Source organism: Bidens hawaiensis, unplaced genomic scaffold (assembly GCF_021521415.1).
Source record: "Bidens hawaiensis isolate Kalapana, Puna unplaced genomic scaffold, B.hawaiensis_p1.1 tig00068888_1, whole genome shotgun sequence".
In the NCBI taxonomy this organism is placed as follows: domain Eukaryota; kingdom Viridiplantae; phylum Streptophyta; class Magnoliopsida; order Asterales; family Asteraceae; genus Bidens; species Bidens hawaiensis.
The window spans coordinates 39,827-48,383 of NW_027502159.1; the positions used below are offsets into that span (position 1 = coordinate 39,827).

Genomic DNA, 8,557 nt, shown 5'->3' on the forward strand with positions numbered 1-8,557 from the left:
TTAAAAATGCTTTTAATATTCCGGTTCTTCGGCTCCACGTCTAGAAACGTCGATTTACCCGGAACCGAACCGGGAACCATTTAATGCAAATAATGAGAACCGAGAACCGTAAGGTAACACACGTTAGTAATTCTAAGGCACCGAGTCGGTTCCGGTTCCTCGGTTCTTGCGGTTCCGAACCATTTCTTGCCCGCGCCTATTAATATATACATTTTCAACTAAAAATGTGCATAACTAGTTGTGCTTTTTTGCTTAACATGTTTATTATGCATTGTTGTATTGTATTTCTTGCTTTAGTGGTTGTACCCCACTCTTATTTTTGCACTTTTGTGAAGATTGGCTCAGGCAACAGGTGATCACCAACAAAAGTATTCGAAAGGTGTTAAGGTAATTTCAGTATAAAAACCTAAGTCAAGCCCCTTTGCCACGGGTTGATATGAGTAAATCCAATAATTTTGTGTTGTTGTAGGAAGGTTTTGGAAGGGATTCATACATGTGGCGTTGTTGTTAGAGGTGCACAAACCGGTTTTTTTTAAAAAAACCGGTTCGGTTATTAACCGGACCGGTTTTTTTTGGCCCGGAAAAAAACCGGTTCGGTTAATAACCGGACCGGTTAATAACCGGTTTTTTTCTGTCTAAACCCTAACCGGTCTAACCGGTTAGGACCGGTTTAAAAACCGGTTAGAACCGGTTAATAAACCGGTTTTTTTATTAACCGGTTTTTTAATAACCGGTTTTTAGGTTAACCGGTTTTTTTTTTTTTTTTTTTTTTTTTAAATTTCGCGGTTTCAAATACGAATATTTGTTTTTTATATTTTGTACTTAATGAAGACCATTATTTTTTCACAGTATAAACAAACCAAAGATTAAAAACACATAACTTTCATTTATAGTTTTTACATTAAAAATACAAACATTAAATCGTTATCGTATATTCGTAACTCAAAAATACAAACATTAAATCATTAACACTGAAGAAATCTCTGCCAAGAACTGTTGTTCATGATTTAACTAAAAAATACAAGCATTAAATCGTGAACTAGCAGATGCTCCTGTTGTTCCCAATCGCAGTTTGTTCATGATTTGCCTCCATGTTTGCTGTTTCTTTAACTAAATTAGAAAAATCCAAATCAACAAGTAAATAAGAGCACATATTAGGAAAAAGAATGCTTAGACACGATTACATGAACAACTTGCTGTTTCTTACTCATGATTTGCCTCCATGTTTGCTGTTTCTTTAACTAATTTTCTTCGCTACCCGATCCCGAGCTATTTCTTAGGTAATCGTCGTACGCGGCTTCTTCATCGGTCATTGGTTGAGTGTGTCCTTCATTGACCTCGTCTTCATACAAGCCCGCTTCATACTCCATTTCCCCCTCGAGTGAGCGTTGATGTTGTGCCCTATCTAAAGAGTCCAAGTAATCCTTGTAGCAAATCGACATCTCTATAGCTGGTGCAGTGAGTCGAGTCCTCCTAATCGATATAACCCTGCCAGAAACAGAAAAAACAGACTCCGAAGCTACCGTGGAAGCTTGGACCGTTAGTAAATCTTTGGCCATGGCGGCGAGGATCGGAAACTCATCCTCCTTACCTCTCCACCAAGCCAGCAAATCAAGACTTCTAAATTCATCCGGAGTCATGTGTTTCACAAAGTTGGTACCACCATACCTTCCAAGTTCACTGCTTGGGGTGTTTACCTTTTGACGTTTTGCCGGCGTCTTCCCAAATCATGTAGTACATCCCCATTTCAAGGTCGGTTTGGGATTGGGATTGGGCAACAGCTCTTAACGAGTCATGAATTTGGGAAGACGACCCGTATTTTGTATAGTAGACATCATACATGTTTGACAAGGTGGTGTTGAAAACATTCTTTAAAGTTTGGCTATAATAGGGGTTTTGATCGTCGTTTAACCCTAGCTCATCACAAATTTTTTCTATTAAAGCTTCAACACCACCAACATTGATGCAAGGGTTTAACGCAGCAGCACATGTCAAAACAGCGGGTAGTTCTTGAAAATATTTTCTAAATTTTTCTTTCATTTTTACACCCATATCAAAATAAGGTGCACCCCTACAATGAAGTTCACTCAACTTTGTGCACATGACAGCAATTTTTGGTAAAGCAATGGGGCTTGTTGGATAGTAAACCCCGGATAAACTAGTTGTGCAAGATTTAAAAATTTGAAGGACCTCCGTAACGATCTCAATCAATAACCAGTTTCTAGGATCGTACGGTGCACATTTACCCCTACTTGACAAAATTTGATGAAACGCAATTAATGATTCTTTTTGTTGGATGGCTTTCTCAAACATATTACAAGTCGAGTTCCATCTTGTTGGACAATCCCAATTTGGCCCCAACCATTGACAATTAGCTTCTACACAAAAATTTTTGTATCTTGAAAATGTTTTATTGTTGCTAAAAACATCTCGTAACATTCTTTTAAAATTGTTTCTTTGCGTTTCGATCACGTTTAACCCATATTGCACGGCCAAGTTGATAATATGTGCAATGCATCGGCTATGAAAAAACGCTCCATCACAAATAGGTTTATACTTTAATTTTAAATGGCCAACCGCGGCCGTATTGTTGGACGCGTTATCAAACGAAATTGAAAAGATTTTATGTTCAATCTTGTATTGTCGAATGACTTTATCCAAGATTTGAAAAATATTTCTACCCGTGTGCGGGTAATCAAACAATTGAAACACAACGGTTCGTTTCATCATTTGCCACGACTCGGGGTCAACCCAATGAGCCGTCACACAAATGTATGAGTCGGGCGAACCATGAGGTACCGACCACACATCCGTTGTTAAGTTTACACCAGTTTGTAAGTTTGAAAAGTATGAAATTAGTTCGGATTTAGCGTTTTTCCATGCTTTAAGACAATCTCTTCTAAGGGTCGAACGACTTACGTGTTGGTAGCGTGGTTGAACATAGTTTTGCATCATCTCCGTGAATTGAGGGTTGTCGAAGTGGTTGAAAGGAAGTGTTTGTTGAATCACAAAGTTTGAAAACTGTTGACGTACCGCTTCAATGTCGTACGTAAACACCGCTCCTTGATTCGTCATCTCCGGCTGCGAACTACTTCCCGATTCGTCCTTCAAGGCCTTGCAAAAGGGCCTTTGTACATGCGCTTTTAAAGTGGAGTTTGCATATTTGCCATAAAACTTCAAACAATGTTTGCATCGAGCTTTTTGGCTACCGTTAGACATTTCGCATAGGTCGAAATGTTGCCAAACATCATGGTTTCGTTTCGTGGGGATGACCCGAACGATCGTTTCTCCCGTGTTCGAGGCACCCATGTTGAAGGATGAAGCAGCACTTTGGGAGGCCATGATAATCGACTACGAAATAAGAGTGGTATACTCGAGTATGAAATAAACGACTACGAAATAAGAGCGTATGGAGTGGTAATGTGGTATAATTGAGCGTGAGATAACAAAATAATCGCGTATGAAATAAACGTTTAGAGCGTTTGGAGTTGTATAATCGAGTGTGATCTAACCAATACCCAACCTAAACTATATATAGATGTTTGTGGGGGTAAAATGGTAAAAAAAAAAACGGTCAAAAAACAAAAAAAACGGGCATATAGCCGTTATACAACGTTCAAAAACCGGTTTTTAACCGGTTAACCGGTTATGGAGAAACCGGTTAACCGGTTTTTCCACAACGGTCAAAAACCGGTTTTTTTATAAACCGGTTAACCGGTTTTTCCATAACCGGTTAATAAAAAAAACCGGTTTTTCCATTAACCGGTTCGTTAACCGGTTTTGGATCTAGAACTTGTAACCGAAAGACGAACCGGCGGTTTGTAAACCGGTCAAACCGGTTTTTAAAAAACCGGTTTTCGTAAAAACCGGTTTCCGGTTTAAACCGGTAAACCGGTTCCCCAACCGGTTTTTTTGGCCATCTCTAGTTGTTGTCCTCTAGGTGTTTGATGAAATGCCAGAGAGAAGTTTATTGGTGTTTTTTAAAAAAAATTGTTAGTTTGTTTGGGCTGGAGTTGTAGTGTCTCAAATTTGGTTCTTGTGAAGGCAGGTTGCTTTCATAGATTGCGAGAATAAGTCAATTTCAGTTTCATATAAATCAAATTTTCATAATTTTGTTTTTAAGAAATTTTAAATTTATAGAAGTATAAATCAAACTTCATAAAATGTGTTGGTAGACATTTTCAAAGCATTCATCCTTTTTGAGTTTATTATTTTTTTAATTTATGAGAAATAAGTTTATTGTTTGTTTCATACTCAATTTTCTCGGCAAAGTTGAATTTCCAGGTAATTCTTACCCGCTTATGTATCATCCATAGTCATATTTTTAGGGTATTAAGCAATTCAATAAGTTACTCAAAGTTGGCTTATCATTGTAAACGATTTTGTTTATGCGGAAGGTAATACCTTAATTTTTATTATCTTTTTGCATAAGAATGTCCAGTTTACACAAACTTTATTAAGAGTTGTTTTTTGCTTCATTCATATGCATTATACAGACCTATGTTTAGGGTTGTCTCTAGGGACAACGAAATGAAGTTAGAGCTTTAGACATCCACTTCCTAACGCCTTCAATTTCTATAACAAAATTAATAATTATACATCTATAATTTGGAATTTGAATTGGTGTGTGCGATTTGAGTGGTGTTTAAACTGAATTAGGTCTGACAAGGTGTGAAGAACTACATTACTTCTGTATTTGCAAAAATATGATGAAAATATCTTGATTTATTTGGAGTGAAAGCAAGATAGCATTTTTACAACAATGTCTCGTTTATAGGTGTTGTTTTAGGTCCCCAAAGAAGTTGAACCGGCCCTGCGTATGGTAGTGTTGTAGTGTGACAAAGAGAAATTTCAAGTTGGGTTATAAACTCTCGCATAACAACTCATGATCACGTCATTAGTTTCTTCGGTTGCGTTTACCCACAGCCTGCAACGCGGGGTTGAAATACTAGCTAATAATCAGCATGACAAAACTATATCAAGCATGTGATACTAGCTTGTGAAAATTCTCTTGGACATATTCTATGTCCATTTCTGGGAAAAAAAAAAGTAAATACATAGCAAAATGGCTCTTTCATGATGAAACTTTGTAATTTGCATCAGCAATCCAATACGGCTTTGTTAAGATCAGTCTCATTTATAATTTTGTTCATTTGTATTTTGACATTTAACCTTTTGTTTTTTACAAATATACATAAATATTTTCTCTTTAATAAATGAATCATGTTCGGATTGACATATTTAGTTAAATGGGTCGATTTTGAGTGAACTTGTTTAATTAAACCATTTGAAAATGGTGACAGACCCGTCAAACCATTTGACACATTTATATAAGTGAGTTATGGTTAACACCAGTGAAAACACGTGTTTAAAGCTGATATTCCTCGTCAAATGACACAAGTAAAAGGGCATGCTTGGGTTGCACGATATATAGTGTGCAGGTTAGGCTTTAGTAACTTTTTACACAAGTGAAAAGCGTGCACTGCGATTTACTCTGGTTACTGTATTTATCTTTACCAAAATAAAAAGACCAAATACAAGTCTATCAACAGTTTTCTCAAAACACATCCAATTAACATATCAAACAACAAACAGCAAGAAAACAAGAAATCCTGCAATCTTTATGTATTCAAATTTAAAACCAAACACACTTTCAATAACACTACAAATTTGAATCCAAATTCAGAAACATAACATTCAACCACAGTTTAATCTGTAAAGTTCAGGTCTTTCAAACCCCAGATACGTATAGTTCGATCATCACTAGCCGATGCAAACCATATGCGGGTTCACCGGATTCCAGCTAGTACCGTTCACAGCCCCAGAATGACCACCTAAAGTCTCTAAAAGCTCACCTGTTTCCCTATGCCACACATACACCTGCGAGTCTTCACTCCCACTAGCAACAACGCTTGATCAATACCGCCAAAACAAGCCCGAACCACAAATCTTGAACATTTATGGCCTTTATATTTGGCCACAAGCTGTGCATCCACATCAAGACTCCAAGATGTATTTCTTGATTCACCAACTAACCAACAAGAACTTATTATCACCGGATAATGAGAACGAAACAATGTTATAATCCTCTTTGATTAATCTTTCTTTCCCTAATTCTCGATCAAATATCAGTATCATGGTTTTCCTTGCAAATTGAAATTATAAACTTCCCGTCACACGTAATCTGCAAATCTGATATCCTCAACGTCTTTTCACCTCTCCAAGATTCCAACTCGTTCCCATCCAAATCCCACATCACAATGCTTTTATCGTTAAATCCAGTAAACACCCTTTGACTATCTGGAGACCAGTTACACGAAACCATACCAAGATCGGTTTTATCAAAAACACGAACGCATTCACCAGACTGAACATCCCAACACCTCATAACCTCTTCCACACCACATGTCAGAATCCGATCGTCACTCGGACTCCAAGAAGCACACGAAACCGGTTCTCTGTGCCTAGTAATCTATGCTTAACAACGAGTCTGCATCGAGACTAACTTCCCATATAATCGTCTGACTTGTCTTTCGAACACGAAGCTAAGAATTTCCCATTGTTTGAAAACTGAACAAACCAGACTTCATCTCGATGTTCTTGTAGAATCTGTAACGTCTCAGACGGAATTTGAGTTCTTCCACAGTTATGATCACTGAATAACGAATCAACCCGTACAGAATTATGAAACGAACAAGAAATCTTGCTGCGAATCAAGAGCCTGTTCTACTAACTGTACCAATCTTCCTTGCGGGATAATAACATTTGGCGGAAACAACCTTTTCAAATCGAGCATCACCTCTGATCTCAGCTTCGGTTTAACCACATCATCACGAGAACGCAACAATAAAAACGAAAGCTCACGAACCCTCCCTTGATTTTGATCAATCGAAAGAGGCGATATCTCGGTTCGCAAAGTTCTTAAAGCATCAAGCACCTATCATCATTCAGAAGTTCTAAAAACTTCTGTTCTAATATTACCAAAGACACCGAATTAACAACCGACTCATCTAAAACCGAAGTTTTTGCAACGAACTCAAACCCGCATCCCAATTCGCATCAAGAATCTGTCGGGTGAATTCAGCAACCGTGGGTGACGAAAACACAATGCCGGATTCTTCCTCGAGAGACGTGGTTGTTTTCGTGTACCCGAGAGAATGTAAAGACTCAGCTATTAATCTAACGAATTCAACTTTCTTGATTCCCCTAGACCCGATTGAATCATCATCATCCATTGATGAATAATAATCAGTAACCGATGATCCTAGTTTTCTACGTTTTGATGGTGGTCAGAACCCTTAACACCTCCATGAATTGGATAATCAGTCCATACACAAATTGAAAATAAACAGACGAATTGGAATAATATCAAAAAACCCAGTTCAGATTACAAGGAATTCGTACAAAGAATCAAGAATTGGTGTGTAAAGGAAATGAATAAAATAAAGAAGTTACCGGCGATGAATATGCGGCGGTTTCAGAGATGGAATTGGAAAATGCAAAGAGAAAACAGGAAAGGGGAAATACACGTGGAATTGGAAAGAAACACACAACACATATATTGTAAACCAAGGCAAGGTTTAGGGAAGAATATATTATTTTTTACTAATGATTTTGATTAAATTAGCGTGGATTTAGTAAAAGAAAAAATCAGTTACTCATAAACTTTTTTTTTTTTCCTTTGAGAATCCTGCCATTTTATTACATGTGATTACAAGTTGGCATGATGGTAATAAAGCAGGGATGGGTTTTTTAATCACACCCTAAGACCGAATACAATCCAAGGTTACCCGATCTAACCTAACCCGAAAACAGCCAATCTGAATGAACGATTAACCCAAATCCAAGTTAAGATTTGCGGGTAGTTTTTCATGGGTTAAACCTGAATGAACGATAAGCCCGAATATCAAACAAATCACTTATGTGCAGATCGGTATTTGGATTAATTTACATTACGTCCTAACCCAAACAACTTAATTAGAAAAGCCAAGGAAAAAACACCCAAAGAACACCTAGTAAAGTGAAGCCAATGTTTTGGGCCGCCTCCTCCAAAAGCCCCCCAACTTACTATTTCTACATCTGTGTTTGTTACTTTGGGCCTAGTAGTTTGGGCCCCCAACTTTCTATTTCACCATCTATTATGTGCGGATTCGGTTATTCGGGTTATCAATATGTGTGAATCTCATGAAACGGGAATGTTACACATAACGAGTATAATTTGAATGGGCTTTAAGACATTGTTTCAAGTATGGAAATAAAACCCGAATTCAATGAAAAAACTCGAAATTTGAAATATTTGCGATGGATAATACCCGTCCCATTAGGGTACTGGATAGGTTTGGAATAACTTTTGAAATTTTTCATGGGTTTGGGATGGATATCTGATTTGTAATATGTCCGATTAACTGACCCGATTACCCGATAAGATAGCCCCACTTGAATTATATGCTTGAGTAACCCTGCATATAGTTATCCGTAAAATTGTTATTAATTTTTTTGATGGAATTTGCTTTTTTTATTCTTTATTATGGTAGAATTGAATGTATCATATGAAACT

At 37.3% G+C, this 8,557-nt stretch overlaps 1 pseudogene; it reads right to left on the reverse strand.

Moving 5' to 3' along the window:
- Positions 1 to 5,708: 5,708 nt before the first annotated feature.
- Positions 5,709 to 7,235, reverse strand: LOC143605285 (WD repeat-containing protein 26 homolog pseudogene; annotated as a pseudogene).
- Between the last annotated feature and the right edge of the window lie 1,322 nt (positions 7,236 to 8,557).